General features: G+C 46.3%; 1 protein-coding gene and 1 long non-coding RNA gene across 6 annotated transcripts in view; one reads left to right on the plus strand and one right to left on the minus strand.

Annotated features, from left to right (window-relative positions):
• The window catches only part of MTIF3 (mitochondrial translational initiation factor 3), a 17,252-nt gene extending 8,877 nt beyond the window's left edge, over window positions 1-8,375 (minus strand). For 2 of the 5 annotated variants that reach the window (XM_043575797.1, XM_043575789.1), the window contains exons 1-2: window positions 8,250-8,349; window positions 4-79 (exon numbers count right to left, since the gene is read on the minus strand). The gene's annotated coding sequence lies outside the window, so the exon portion shown is untranslated. Of the gene's footprint in view, window positions 1-3; window positions 80-8,249 lie in introns of all 5 variants that reach the window. The other 3 variants (XM_043575815.1, XM_043575821.1, XM_043575806.1) reach the window with 3 other exon arrangements.
• Window positions 8,376-9,943: 1,568 nt separating this feature from the next.
• Window positions 9,944-13,943, plus strand: LOC122480923. Its single transcript, XR_006296706.1, has 2 exons — window positions 9,944-10,456; window positions 10,782-13,943. It is a non-coding gene; the product is annotated as an uncharacterized LOC122480923 (long non-coding RNA).
• Window positions 13,944-15,351: the final 1,408 nt, after the last annotated feature.

Below are 15,351 nucleotides of genomic sequence, written 5' to 3' on the forward strand. Positions count from 1 at the left end.
TACCTCTTTAGGAAGAACTACAATCAGTAATCATCCCCAGTTGGTGAAGGAAAAGCTCTTCGTTAGAGGAGAATGCCAGCTAATAAATGGAGCAGAGAAGTAATTTACAAATCACCATTTTGCCACCTTCAATCAAATCACGGATTCAGGCACGGATGGAGGCAAAATCATGAGGTAAAAAGCTAATGAGGAAACGAGGTATTCATATGGTGCCGAAGGGCAGCGCAAAGATTACCTGCAAATCGAAATGGGGAAAACACACTTTGGCCGTCACCCTGCCTGACCTAAGGCCAGACTCAGCATCCCGCCGGTGGGAAGAAGCCAACATCCTAGGGCATGCCTCCTTGTGCAGTGTGGCACCTGTTCGGTGCCTTCTGCAAAGCAGTCCTGGCTGGAAAAGGTCTAACAGGAACCTGGTCTAGCCTCTACACTTAGCTTCCAGTTTCCAAGGAATACAAGGGCCAGACTCAGAGAGGAACAAATCAGATGACAGCACAAGGAAACAATCGGACAGATCCAGACTGTAGGACAAGACAACTGGCTCGGTGTCTTTAAAAAAAAAGTCAGTGTTATGGGGAATAAAAAGGGGGGGGGGGCTAATCTTGATTTAAAAAGACAGAGGAGACATAATGATAAAATACAGTGTGTTTGAAAAAAGCAACTGAAAAGGTATGTTGAGATATAGGGGACAAACTCTCACCGCTGTTGTTTAAAATAGTGTTGGAAGTTCTAGCATCAGCAATCAGACAACAAAAGGAAATCAGAGGCATCAAAATTGGCAAAGACGAAGTCAAGCTTTCACTTTTTGCAGATGACATGATATTATACATGGAAAACCCGATAGACTCCACCAAAAGTCTGCTAGAACTGATACATGAATTGAGCAAAGTCGCAGGATACAAAATTAATGTACAGAAATCAGTTGCATTTTTATACACCAATAATGAAGCGAAAGAAAGACAAATAAAGAGACTGATCCCATTCACAATTGCACCAAGAATCATAAAATACCTAGGAATAAACCTAACCAAAGATGTAAAAGATCTGTATGCTGAAAACCATAGAAAGCTTATGAAGGAAATTGAGGAAGATACAAAGAAATGGAAAAACATTCTGTGCTCATGGATTGAAAGAATAACTATTGTTAAAATGTCAATACTACCCAAAGCAATCTACACACTCAATGCAATCCCAATCAAAATTGCACCAGCATTCTTCTCAAAGCTAGAACAAGCAATCCTAAAATTCATGTGGAACCACAAAAGGCCCCGAATAGCCAAAGTAATATTGAAGGAGAAAACCAAAGCAGGAGGCATCACAATCCCAGACTTTAGCCTCTACTACAAAGGTGTAATCATCAAGACAGTATGGTGTTGGCACAAAAACAGACATAGACCAATGGAATAGAATAGAGACTCCAGAATTGGACCCACAAATCTATGGCCAACTAATCTTTGACAAAGCAGGAAAGAATATCCCCAACAGAAAAAAGACAGTCTCTTTAACAAATGGTGCTGGGAGAACTGGACAGCAACATGCAGAAGGATGAAACTAGACCCTTTATCTTACACCATTCACAAAAATAAACTCAAAATGGATAAAGGACCTGAATGTGAGACAGGAAACCATCAAAACCCTAGAGGAGAAAGCAGGAAAAAACCTCTCTGACCTCAGCCTCAGCAATTTCTTACTCGACACATCTCCAAAGGCAAGGGAATTAAAAGCAAAAATGAACTACTGGGACTTTGTGAAGATAAAAAGCTTCTGCACTGCAAAGGAAACAATCAACAAAACTAAAAGGCAACCGACGGAATGGGAAAAGATATTTGCAGATGACATATCGGACAAAGGGCTAGTATCCAAACTCTACAAAGAACTCCCCAAACTCCACACCCGAAAAACAAATAATCCAGTGAAGAAATGGGCAGAAGACATGAATAGACACTTCTCCAAAGAAGACATCCAGATGGCACATGAAAAGATGCTCAACGTCACCCATTATCAGGGAAATACAAATCAAAACCATACTGAGATACCACCTCACGCTGGTCAGAGTGGCTAATATGAACAAATCAGGAGACTATAGATGCTGGCAAGGATGTGGAGAAACGGGAACCCTCTTGCACTGTTGGTGGGAATGCAAACTGGTGCAGCCGCTCTGGAAAACAGCGTGGAGGTTCCTCAAAAAATTAAAAATAGATCTACCTTATGACCCAGCAAGAGCACTGCTAGGAATTCACCCAAGAGATATAGGAGTGCTGACGCATAGGGGCACGTGTACCCCAATATTTATAGCAGCACTTTCAACAATAGCCAAATTATGGAAAGAGCCTAAATGTCCATCAACTGACGAATGGATAAAGAAATTGTGGTTTATATATACAATGGAATACTACTTGGCAATGAGAAAGAATGAAATCTGGCCATTTGCACCAATGTGGATAGAACTGGAGAGTGTTATGCTAAGTGAAATAAGTCAGGCAGAGAAAGACAGATACCGTATGTTTTCACTCATATGTGGATCCTGAGAAACTCAACAGAAGACTAGGGGGGAGGGGAAGGGGGGAAAAAAAGTTACAGAGAGGGAAGGAGGCAAACCATAAGAGACTCTTAAACACGGAGAACAAACTGAGGGTTGATGGGGGGGTGGGGAGAGGGGAAAGTGGGTGATGGGCATGGAGGAGGGCACCTGTTGGGATGAGCCCTGGGTGTTGTATGGAAACCAGTCTGACAATAAATTGTAAAAGAAAAAAAGAGAGATACAGGGGACAAGCTGGATATGGATGAGATTCCTGTTGGACCAGATGCTACCAGAGAAGTCCTGTGCATGGTCTCAGGGACAATGCCCTTCTTGGGAGGGGACTTGGTTGTTTGCGGGGTAGAGGACTGCGACATCTGCCACTTACTCTGACAGGATGTGGCGGAAAATATACGTGCAGTATGGCAACACTTGCTGAATCGACGTTATGGTTACACGGGTGTTCTGTTACCAGTCTTACAACCTCTCTGTATAATTTTGTTCATAATTAAAAAGTTTTTAGGGGCACCTGGGTGGCTCAGTCGGTTAAGTGTCCGACTTCAGCTCAGGTCATGATCTCACAGCTTGTGAGTTCGAGCCCCGCGTCGGGCTCTGTGCTGACAGCTTGGAGCCCGGAGCCTGCTTCGGATTCTGTGTCTCCCTCTCTCTCTCTGCCCCTCCCCTGCTAATTCTCTCTTTCTCTCTCAAATAAATAAACATTAAAAAATTTTGAAGAAAGTTTTTAGAAGAGAAGCAACTGTCCACGGGAAGGAAAAAGTCCACCAGTCATGCAATTATGATTGTTCCGGTCTAAACAGGCTACAGATTTCACTATAATTTAATAAGCTGGCACTCTGGCTTTACGCACCTTTAAAAAATGTTCTCTTCATTAGTTTCAGTGCTGTATCTAAATGAAGCCTATGTCTGGGGACTTAACAGACTTAAAAGTCTGAAGTTTTTAATAATGCAGATCGCCTTTATTTCCCCATCTAGTTTTCATCAAAGCAGCCTGAAAGTGTCCCACCGTCGTAAATGGAGATGGTTTTAGTCTGAGGTAGAACTTATACGATGCTGATTAAAAGTTAACATGTTTTGGAGCAGTGTTTCTCAGAAGCCAGAGGCCAACCAGCATCATCTGGGGATGCTTTTTCAACACACGAGGTGTTTCCTTTTTCCTCTCTTGTTAAGAACCCCTGGGTCAGGGGCGCCTGGGTGGCTCAGTCAGTTAAGCAGCCAACTTCAGCTCAGGTCGTGATCTCATGGCTCGTGAGTTCGAGCCCCACGTCGGGCTCTGTGCTGACAGCTCGGAGCCTGGAGCCTGCTTCAGATTCTGTCTCCCTTTCTCTGCCCTTCCTCCGCAAAAAAACAAACAAACACCCGCTGGGTCAGGACCCCCTCAAAACAAGAAGACATAAGGAAATAAGTAATAAAACATTATTATTATTTTTTTTTTGAAGTTTATTTATTTATTTTGAGAGAGACAGAGAGTGTAAGCAGGGGAGGGGCAGAGAGAGGGGGAGAGCCAGAGAATCCGAAACCAGGCTCTGTATGGTTAGCCCCATGCGGGGGCTCCAACTCATGAACCTTGAGATCACAACCCGAGCTGAAATCAGGAGTTGGACAGTGAACACACTGAGCCATCCAGGCGCCCCAAGAATAAAACACGATAATGTTAAGTGGGTTCAAATAGTTTAAGCTATAGGATGTCTGGGGTTATGAGAACAAAGGTTAAGAACCCTTTCAAGGTGGACGTAAAATAGGAAGCCTTGCTCTCATAAGATTTCTCTGATTAAATGTCTCCGATACTCTGTCAAACAAACAGTAGGCTGAATGAGCCAGTGGTCTGAATTGAAATAGAAATGCTTACATTCTCATGACAATATCGGTGCACTTGGTTACTTTCTGCCACAGCTATCCCTTCTGAGACATCCAAAACTATTTTAAAAGCCAATTATCGGGGCGCCTGGGTGGCGCAGTCGGTTAAGCGTCCGACTTCAGCCAGGTCGCGATCTCGCGGTCTGTGAGTTCGAGCCCCGCGTCGGGCTCTGGGCTGATGGCTCAGAGCCTGGAGCCTGTTTTCGACTCTGTGTCTCCCTCTCTCTCTGCCCCTCCCCCGTTCATGCTCTGTCTCTCTCTGTCCCAAAAATAAATAAACGTTGAAAAAAAAAAAAAATTAAAAAAAAAAAAAAAGCCAATTATCTTAAAGTCGTTTACTTACATCACACAATTTTATAGTATGGGTATCCATTTCTGGTCTCATGGTAACTCAGACCTTACTAAGATCATCCTAAACTGGGGGGATCTGCATCTAGTTGTAGTTTTTAATTCGGTAGCTAACTCTACCTCTAGGGGGGAAAAAAAACAACCATATAATTTCTTCTTCTTTTTTTTTTTTATTCCTTATTTACTTGAGACTGGATGGCCCCAAATGTATCCCGCAAGCCCTGGAGGATAAACTGACAAGTGCCCTCAAACCCCTTCACCCCTACTAATTTCGGTCCTCTCTCCACTGCTTGGATCTCTTCAACACCATCACTAACCTGCCTGGGACCATGGGATAAAAATGACAGCTGCATTATTCCAAGTGCACACAACGCGGAGTAGCTTTAGTGCTTGACCCACATATTCCATAAGAAATTGAAACGATTCTAAATATTAAGCCATAAAGCGGGACATTATGAAATAAACATGTGGCTACCATGAAATAAACATGTGGCTACTTCCATACGCTGTGTATTTCTGGTGAGCTTAGGGCTGTCTTATCTTTTCACATTGGTCTGCAGTTGTTTAAAATGAACAATATTCTTTGAGGACTAGTTTCTTCCCATTTTTATTATGAAAATGTTTAAACATACAGAAAAGTTGAAAGACTATACAGTGAACACCCAATACCCATTCATCTAGATGCTACATGTTGCTATCCTTGTTTTATTTATCTATTCCTTCTTCCATCCCTTTGTGTTCGGATACATTTCAAAGTAGATTGCAGACATTGGTACACGTCATCCTCAAATACTTCTGCATGCACACCATGAACTAGGGTTCACTATTTGTTTACGATTCCTTTCACTTTGGGGCAAAATGTACATACAATGACATGTACAAACCTTAACTGTATCTTTTAATCGGTTTTGACAAGTACCAACATCTCTGGAACCAAAACTCCTGCCAACGTGTAGAATATTACCATCACCCCAGAAAGTTCTCTCATGCTTCTTCCAAGTCAGTCCCCGTCCCCAGCCAGGGGCAAAGACTGTCCTCATATTTTTCCACCAGTCTGCCCTAAGATTTCATATAAATGGAACCACGCAGTATGTACTCTTTGTTGAAAGGCATCTCAGCATGTTTTGGGGACTCAGCTGTGTTGTTGCAAGTATCATCAGTTTGTTCCTTTTTATTTCAGAGGATTGTCCCAGTGTATGAACATACTTCGGATTTTAAACCCAGTTTTCTGTTGAGGAACATTTAGACCGTTCCTGGTTTGGGGCTATCATGAGGAAGGTTGCTAGTCATATACAAGAAAAAAAAAAGTGGCCAAGTCATTACTGCTCCAAAGGACAGCTGCATTCCCCTTGATAGATTATTTTGCATTACTTTTGGTGGTATCTTTTCAGGAGGAACTGTCACGAACCTTCTCGGAAAATGATTTAAATATGTGGTTATGATATGTGGATACGATACAGGTTATGATCCTGTCCTGTAAGAGATTAAATTGCTTGCACCCTCACTGATATTTTGCTCATATTCACAAGCTCGTATTTACTGATGTTATTTCCAGAGAGGTTGGATCAAAGTTACATAGAGTCTAGTGAACTAAGTATTTGTGAAATTAACTTCGCCAATCCCTAGGGCTTTAAGAAGCCTCTCACACCTCTCACAGGAGTTTCACAAAGTCCTTGCTTCTGCCTGTCGACCTGCCAACTAGCCATCTGCCCCATTCCAATGGGTTTGAGCTGTACAGCTTTAATCCCAGAGGACTGAAGCATGGTCACTGACCTTGCCCGCCGCTGTCCCTTGGCCCTGGTTTTGCTCTTCCGTAAGGAGAACAAAGTACTCTCCATACTCAGGTTGGCTTTGTAAGAGCTAGAACGTTGATTTGCAACACTGGAAAAAGCCAACACATGTCTCTGGCCAATTTCTTAACCACATTTCTTTAGCTACGACATTTTTCATTTATTTTCTATTTTAGTTATTTTACTGAAATAGCTTAATAACCAACCATCCAGGAAACTTTTTTTTCTTTTAAGCTTTAAATCCAGAGTTACAGACTCAACATTAACGTCGGACTTATTCCTGTACATGAATCTTCTACACGGTCATTTCCTCTTCCACAACCGTCATCTCAGGGACCAGCATCACAGTCCACCCAGAGCCACATCGCTTCCGTTTTTGCTCTCCCTCACTCTCCTAGCTAACCCAACACCAAGTCTCACAAATTTCACTTCCTAACACCACTCAAAATCCATCCACTTCTCTCCATAGCCACTGCCACCAATCTAGTTCAAGACATCTTGAACTTGGACCTCTCTTGTCTGGATTCCCACCAGTCTCCTAACTACACACTTGAACCCTGCAATCCCTTCCCGTCTCTGCGTTGCTCTCACCACACCCCATGCCCTCCTCACCTCAAAACCGCCCCAAATTAGAGGCCAGCATCGTTCATGAGGTCAAAGGCTCTTGCCACGTCTCTAGCATCGTTCTATACCAAACTTCTTCCTCGTCTAAACAACACTGGCGGTGCAGGGTTGAAATGCTCTTCCCTTAAGCTTAGGATAAGCCAGATCATTGTTCAGTGCTCCCTTTCTCTGGGCATTCTTCGGATTACCTTCCAAACTACTCCCATCAGCCACTACTCTCCCTGCTCCCTCATCTGTTTCTGGAGCTCAACATCAAGTGCTTGTACAGTATAGTTTATCTGTCCTTTATGACCCTTACCGCAATTACAATTTTGTGATTTTCTTACTGCTGTTTCTCTCCTTTACTAGACGGCAAGTTCTCGGAGGCTGGGAACGAATCTCAGTTCTCTTTTACGGTATCTTCCGCGGCACAAGAAACAGTCGTTGACTTTACAGACTCCCCTCCACTCTCTGTTCTTAGACGGAGGCCTTCCACGAAAGTGGAACTGAGGCTTTTCAAGTCGGAAAGCTATTTACTTTTTTCAAGAGTCTTAAGCCATGGAGCCTATTAAACAGTAAATCGGAAAAACCGAGATCCCGCAATCGCTCAGCAACCCTCCCCGCCACGGCCTCCTCCGGAGGCTACGGGTTCTAGAAAAGGCATGTGGCCGAAGCCAGGGAATACAGTACAGGACGCGGTCAAGTGTTTCGTCTGCGGCCACGCCCACGCCGGGAAGCGGGGGGGCGGGGGATGGGGGGTCTCTCGGCGCGCCTCTGCCAGAGAAGGGGCGTGGGGACGTGGAGCGTGCGTGCGTGCCCGTACGTGCGCCCCGATGGCGGGGCGGGCCGCCCAGGGGAGCGGGAGGAGGCCGGCGTCCAGCCTCGGTTCCGCGGCGTCCCGGTCCCAAAAACGGCCCTAGAGGCCGGCCGGATCCCCAGCCCCGCGGCAGGGCCTGCGGCGCCCCTCCGCGCTCCGCTCGGCGGCTAGGGCGGCACTGACCTTCCAGGGACACGGCCGAGCGCGAGGCCGCTCCCTCCGCAGGTCTGTGCCTAAGCCCAAGCCCTCCTGCCACAGGCCCCCTCACCCCCTCGGCGCCCCTGGCCTTTAGCTGTACCTGTGCCGGGCCGACGATTGGTAGGTCTGGCGAAGAAGCCGGGGAACGGCCCTCGCGGCGAGGCCCTCTTCGCCCTCCGTAGTGGGCGGGGCTTCGGCCGCGTCTTTTAAAGGAAAGGTGACGTAGGGAGGAGCGCCTTCCAGCCGGCGGGCAGAGGTCCTCCGACAGAAAGTGCGGAGGGCGAGGGGCGGGTCCTGCGCCTCCTCTCTTTTAATTTAACGTTGACTAAAATATTTCGTCAGTGTTCTTGTAGTTACCGTGATTTAAGGAGCACTGCCCCCGGTTTGCAGGTGAGCAAACAGATCCGGGAAATAAAAGACCGTCTTAGGTTCCCGAGCGCTGGGTCCCAGGAGACAGATCCGGAGATGGGGCCGGGCGTGTGAGATTCAATGGATGTAACTGGGAGAGCTTCCGGCAGGCCGTCGGTTTTACGAAGGCAAAAACGGGCCGGTGGTGGTGAAGTGGTTCGTCCGGAGTTCGTGGGGCGGTCCCAAAACTCGGGTGCAGTCGGGTGCTCCCGGGTGTCACCTGCTTGTCCGCGAGGCTGCTCTGTGGGTGTCAATTTCCTGCCCTCTCACCTCGTCTTCGATCGGAAATTCCTCAGCGCCCAGTGGAAATCTGACGTCGTGACTTAGTGAAGCTGCATCATTAGGGAATTTACCGTATTGCGAGCAAACCACGTTTAGAGGTTGTTATAGCCCCCCCCCCCCCCAACACATTGCTCTGTTCTCGTTAAATGACTTCTTGAATCCGATTTTACCTGCTTTATTGCAGATCAAAACACGAGTTCAGCTTTAAGTAGCTCCTTGAGAGCAGAGGCCCAAGTTTCTGTCCCAGTGTCTGGCATCTTACGTGCTATTTTGTTGAAATAGTGAAGTGGGAAACCCAGAAACAGCGTGTAGGTGGCCCGAAGTCCACGGTTAGTATTTGCATGTTGGCCATTTCCAAGTTACACCAGAAGAGTTAGAGATTCATGTTACTCTACCAAAATTATTCCATAATACCAAGATATGAATTTGTTTAGTGTAGATATGGGGATAGAGTAACTATGGGATACCGTGGGTAGGTGCTCAACAATTATGCATATGCCCATTTATAGAATTTACCTGCCAGGCACCGTTCTAGGCATTTTACTTCTCTCAAATCACTTAATCCTCAATACAAGCATCTCACCCTGTTCCAGGGATGAGTGAACTGAAGCATAAAGAGGTTCAGCCAAGGTCATGTACCAGTAGCAGAGTCAAACGTCTGGCTCTTGACCTTGGCTCAGGTCATGATCTCACGGTTGGTGGGTCTGAGCCCCACAGCGGCACAGAATCTGCTTGAAATTCTCTCCCACTTTCTCTGCCTCTCCCCTGCTCATGGGCTCTATCTCCCTTTCAAAGTAAATAAACTAAAATAAATAAATAAAGGAATGCAGGCAGCCTGAAGCCAGAGTTGGTAGTCTTTTTTTTTTTTTTAATTTTTTTTCAACGTTTTTTATTTTATTTTTGGGACAGAGAGAGACAGAGCATGAACGGGGGAGGGGCAGAGAGAGAGGGAGACACAGAATCGGAAACAGGCTCCAGGCTCTGAGCCATCAGCCCAGAGCCTGACGCGGGACTCGAACTCATGGACCGCGAGATCGTGACCTGGCTGAAGTCGGACGCTTAACCGACTGCGCCACCCAGGCGCCCCCAGAGTTGGTAGTCTTAATACTAAATATTCCTTCCACTGCTAGACTCAACTAAGGAAGCAGGGGGGTTACAAGTCTGTGAAGGTATTTGTGAAATACGTAAGATTAAAGGGCTTTAGTGCCCAAATTAAGGACTTGAAATTTGGTAAGGTTGCAATTTGAATGAATTCACACGAAGTAATCGTTAGGTAACTGGAGCTACCTGCCAGGACCCCATTGGTATCCCCTCTTTGAAGGCTGTGTGTCCGGTGTAGACGATTCGAGAAGTTTCCTAGACTGTCGTCATCAGTTATCTCAAGGAGGAGGCGCTTTAGTGTTCCTGGAAGCAGATGAGCCGGAAAATACACACATTGCAGACATGCCCTCAGAGAGAAGCTTTTTTGTTTGTTTTGTTCTAAATCTCTTCCCTTGAACTGGGCCTTGACCTCCAGGTGAAATGAGATGCGGCAGCTTTTAAAAAGTCATTGGGAGTCTTGGATTCAGCTCCGTGGTGGCAGATTTTGGAGACCCTGGAATAAAGATAGTAAAGCAGGTAACTGGCTCGCTTGGGTCCCCTTCCTGTATTTATGGCCTCTAGGGCTCTCAGGAACTTACACACATTCTCAGTTGCTATTGTTTCTACCCATAATTTACAAAAACAAAAACCAAAACCAAAACCCAAACAGAAGTACTAAAACTCAAATCCAGGGGACTCTAAAACGTTTGCATTTTCCTCCACAAGTAATTTCCCGGTTAATTCCCACGGTTGGTCCCCAAATGACACGGTTTCTCACACCATGTGTACGTTGGTGTTTTGCTCTGAGAAAGGATTAGAGGGAAATTCCGCCCCTCGCCTTGAAAATCCCCTCTCTCCACAGGCATGGTGGGAATCTTTGGAACAGAGAAGCCCCTGGAGACAGTCTCGGCCTGAGGTCACTGGGGCGCAATGTACCCGCCCCACAAAGTAATTATTCTGCGGGCGATTTCTTCAAAAAGTGATTAACACTCGACTCTGTCGTGATGCCGCAGTCACTACAGACAATAACTTTAAGAGGCTGATCTTCCACTAATGAAATCCTGTGTTTACTCTGAGGTCACACAGGTGACTCAGAGCCTGCGCGGCTTCACACATTCAGCGTATGCTTCGACACCTAGTTGTTAACGGATCACGGCTAGCTTGTGTATCCCCTCCAACATTACATCGTAAGCTCTCATCAGGACAGTCATCAGACTGTCTCATCAGACAGCAAATAGGGGAATTGAAGTCCATCGTGTGTGAGATCCTACGTAGTCCCTACTAAATCTGGCTGATGGCAGTTGTCTTAAGTGGCGGCAACTTTCTCATTACGGTGCCTTCTTAACCGCTAAGAGGGTCCACGCTTTGCTTAATCTGTGTTTATAAGCTTGTCAAGAGGGGCACGGAAGGCAAGGTGCACAAGGGGGTGTGGCTGAGTGTGAGCTAACGCGTCAAAGACACCTTGAAGATACCCTCGGCCCAGTACCATGTGCCCATTATCACAACACACGAAGGCTGGAAACCTTCTCACCGGAGCTCTACTGGTGACCCCCAGGGGGAACTGTGATTCATCTATTCCAGGCGTGTAAACGTTCACACACTTAGAAAACTCCGAGGCAGGGAGATTCAGCCTTCCGTAGGAGCTCATTTCACTGTTTTGAAAGACCGAGGGAATGAATATCTTCCTTCAACCTAAATCCATCACGGGGCTGCGTGTGCCGATTCCCCAGAAGAGCCGGAGACCATCTGGTGACCGCATCTGTGTGAAAACCCTTTCCGTCCTCCCCAACTGTTGCTAGATTCAGAATACGTTGACCACGTGCAAAGTTTCCCGTAACATTAGACTCCAGACCAGTCATTCCTCTTGTCAGAAAATGATGGCACCAATTATCAAAACATGATGGCGGTCGCGAGCAAGGGAGATAAATTCATCTACAATGAATGACCTGTTGTAATAAAGTTTTGGAAAGCTTTCAGGTCTGCCGAATAAAAGAGAGGTCTATCGCGAAGATCCATCTATCTTCTGTGAAAAGTCTTGTGCCACTGAACGAAGCAGAAAATAGCCTCGAGAGTCCCCACTGGAAAAACGAGACCCTTCATGAACGTAATTCCCATTACCGTCATGGGACGTGATGCTAAAGTGCCAACAGCTGGCATGGGAAACTTTGCAGAAGGTACAATGCCTGCTGGGTAAATCCAAGCACAACAGGACCAAGTTCTTAGCATTTTACATTTTAAATAACACCCACCAATGTTTGCCGACACGTGAGATTTTCTAGCTAGGCTCTTTAAGGAAGGCAACTACAAGGTTAGTAACGAGATTTGTCCTCTCACTTTGAGAAGCTCGTCAGATGTGAAGTTGTAACATGCTCACCGGGTCGGGCAGATTTCCACTGTACGTTTCATTGTTTGCCTGCCCCCCCCCACCCCCTCCCTTAAAGTTGCTAGGTTCTGCTGCAAAGATTTTCGGGGCTGTTTTGTTGGCAGCTTAGGACGCATCCGTGACCTTACCAAAGTGGAAGTGAAAGCTCTCAGTATTTCTTCTTTCTTTCTTTCTTTCTTTTTTGCAACAGTAAATCTATTAATTTTACAGTCAGTTGAACAGCAATAGGTTAATTTGTTTAAAGTCTGCGTTCACAAAGAAAACCTGGACCGCAGTGGCTTGAATGCCTGAAACTGCAGCGTAGTGGCTGAAGGGTAGACACTCTTACAGCGCGCTCGGGACGGACGCTGGCGGTCCACTGTCACCTGCTTCTCCGCACAGGTGCTGACCCCTCGGTTGATCCGGGGCCTCCTGGCGGGGTAGCGGGAAGGCTGGGCCTTTTGTGTGCTACAGAGAACGCTTTTCCAAGGACTGGGCCCGTTGTCTCCAGCAGCCACAGGAAGCAGAAGAAAGAAGAGGTTAAGGGCCACCGTGAGGGTCAGGATGGGTTAAATTTAGTTAACATCGGAGGTTATAGCTTTTAACAAGAGCTTCAAGAAAACTTATTCGAAGATGCAATTTGTCTCTTCTTTGTCAACGGTTATTATTATTTTTTTTTTGCCCTATTGATAGTGACAGCCTAACAAAGTTTTTATACGCTGGAGGTTTTCATCCTTTATAGAGAAGAAAGGACTGTGTTCCTAAAGAGAGGTGCAGGTGGGGGACTTTATAAAGCTTCCGTGATTTTCAAATTGGGAGGCTTTAGAATAGGCTCCCTGCTTGGCTAAGTCAAAAATAATCTGTGAGGGATGTTGAAAAAAAAAATCCCCATTAGAAATGGAGGAATGCTTCAGCAGTCAGATGCAGGGGCTCAAGTTTCTAGAAGCTTCTTTGTGTGTGTTTACTTTCAACCACCCCAGCCTAGTTTTCCCAGTTGTTTTTTTCAAAGTTACCAAAGAGGCCCCCTCTTAAGTTTCCACATGTGTGTTTCTTTCCATTTCGAGCATAACACCGGGCACCACTAGTTGTGTGTTATTTCTCCGTGCAAGCAAAGGAGGTAGCCATAGTTTTCTGCATATGTCCTTCATGCCGTTTTCATTCTAGTACTCCGTATTTTCTCTCCATGGACTGAAATCTTCCGGAAATCGGTCTTTGGGAAGAGAGTCCTGTCAACTCTAGCCTTTCAATTGGAAACACACACCTTTCAATAGGTATGATTTACCTAGAACTGATGTTGAGGGTCTTGTGACACGTGAAGGCTTCAGGTATTATCTAACTGCATTTCTACGATAAGAGGCTCGACTTCTTTTTGGTGAGTTTTATACATTCACGGGGCTGAGGTTTTAGAATACTGAACCTGGGTTGCCAGAGCCACGGTTTTGCTCTGATGGTCGGAAGGGTAAGTGTAATCAAATAATCTAAGTGCTGTACTGTAATATGCATTTGACAACATGTTTGCCTTAGGCACAGTGAGGACTCATTTAATTATTATTCGGGAAATACGATGTTTTGCATGAGAGAATCTTCCAGGTACCTAAGCATACCTTCCAGAAACACACAGAACTTCTAACCACTTTGAATAAAAGCGTCTTATATAATGTATTACAGCATTTTGTATCCTGAAACATGGTATGATGAGTTTCTTAAAGAACAAGGGCATCATTATGACCATCCATTGTTATATGGTGCTGTATAATATAGTCGTGTCTATATCAAGTGCCACTGTACCAAACTGCAGTCGTTTTGAACTTGAAACTTTTGCTTGTCATAGGTTTTCTCACTCCTCTCTTGCCATAACACTGTCAGTGTCCCCTTATTGTTGGTACCCTGCTACCTAGCTTTATAGTTCTCCCTACCTTCTCACATTCCGCTCAAAGTCAAGTTCTGTCTCACCTGGCCTAATGCAGGGGTTGTTTAAGGAGACTGCTGCTCTCCAAATGTCCTTGTTCCAAATCAGCCCTCACACTGCAGCCGGGCTAACCTTGTTTGAGTAAAGCTTCAGCGCCACCCCCCCCCCATTTCCTTCTGGTGGGTTCCCTCATCCACCTGCTCAATTGGATTGTGAGCGTCTGCTCTAGCATTTACCACCCTCTTCGATATATCTGTTACCTACTGGAGTTGACAGGTCAGTCAGTTTGCCTGCTTTGCCCAGGCCCCTTCCTCCGCCCCTGAAAGGAGAGCCATCCAGACCCAAATTCCTGCCCTCGTTCCCTCTTCCTGTCCACACCTGGTTGCACTAGGGGAGAAGACTGACCTACAAGAATCTAGTCCACAGACTGTGACAACTTACACCTTCCAACCAGGAAATTTGCTGGGTGTCAAAGGGTACTTCTGGCAGAGACAGATACTAATTGGATATTCATCCTGCCTTTTCCCGGGTTCCAGCGGGCACATGGCTGCACGGGGTAAGGAGGGTATGTGCAGCCTCCCTGACAGCTGTGGCCACGTGACCAAGGTCTGGCCAGTGGAATCTGTGTATACCTGCTCATATGTAACTTCTTCCCCGTAGCTGCAGGGGGGAGTCCTAGTTTATGCCTGCCATCCCAGCATAAACCTCTTTCACTCTGACCTGGCACATCCCATGGTCATCCTAAATAAGCAGCTGTGGTACGTGCCATTTCCAGAAAGTGTCCTCAGAAGGAGAGTGTGCTCTCCTCTCCTTCTTCCTTTCTGTCGGCTGAAAGGTGGACATGATGGCTGGAGCTTGGATGGCATCTGGAGTGGGGGGGGCTCGTTGCAATGGAAACCACGCCTGGCAGAGCAATGAGCTAGGAGGAGCCTGGGCCCCGACACCCCAGCACGCCGTGCCTCTGGATTTACTGACCGTGCGAGAGACACAAGCTTTTATATTGTTCCTGACAACACATGACTGGGACAAAAAGTCTCACAAAGTTGTTTGTTTCACAAGTCAGGCTCATGCCACGCGCATGCTGGTGTTCTTCACGCAGATGGGCTGGTCTGCAGAGAGAGGCAGGAGGGTGAAACAGACATGCAGGAAGAACCACGCAGA

Source organism: Prionailurus bengalensis, chromosome A1 (assembly GCF_016509475.1).
Source record: "Prionailurus bengalensis isolate Pbe53 chromosome A1, Fcat_Pben_1.1_paternal_pri, whole genome shotgun sequence".
NCBI classification, from domain to species: Eukaryota; Metazoa; Chordata; class Mammalia; order Carnivora; family Felidae; genus Prionailurus; species Prionailurus bengalensis.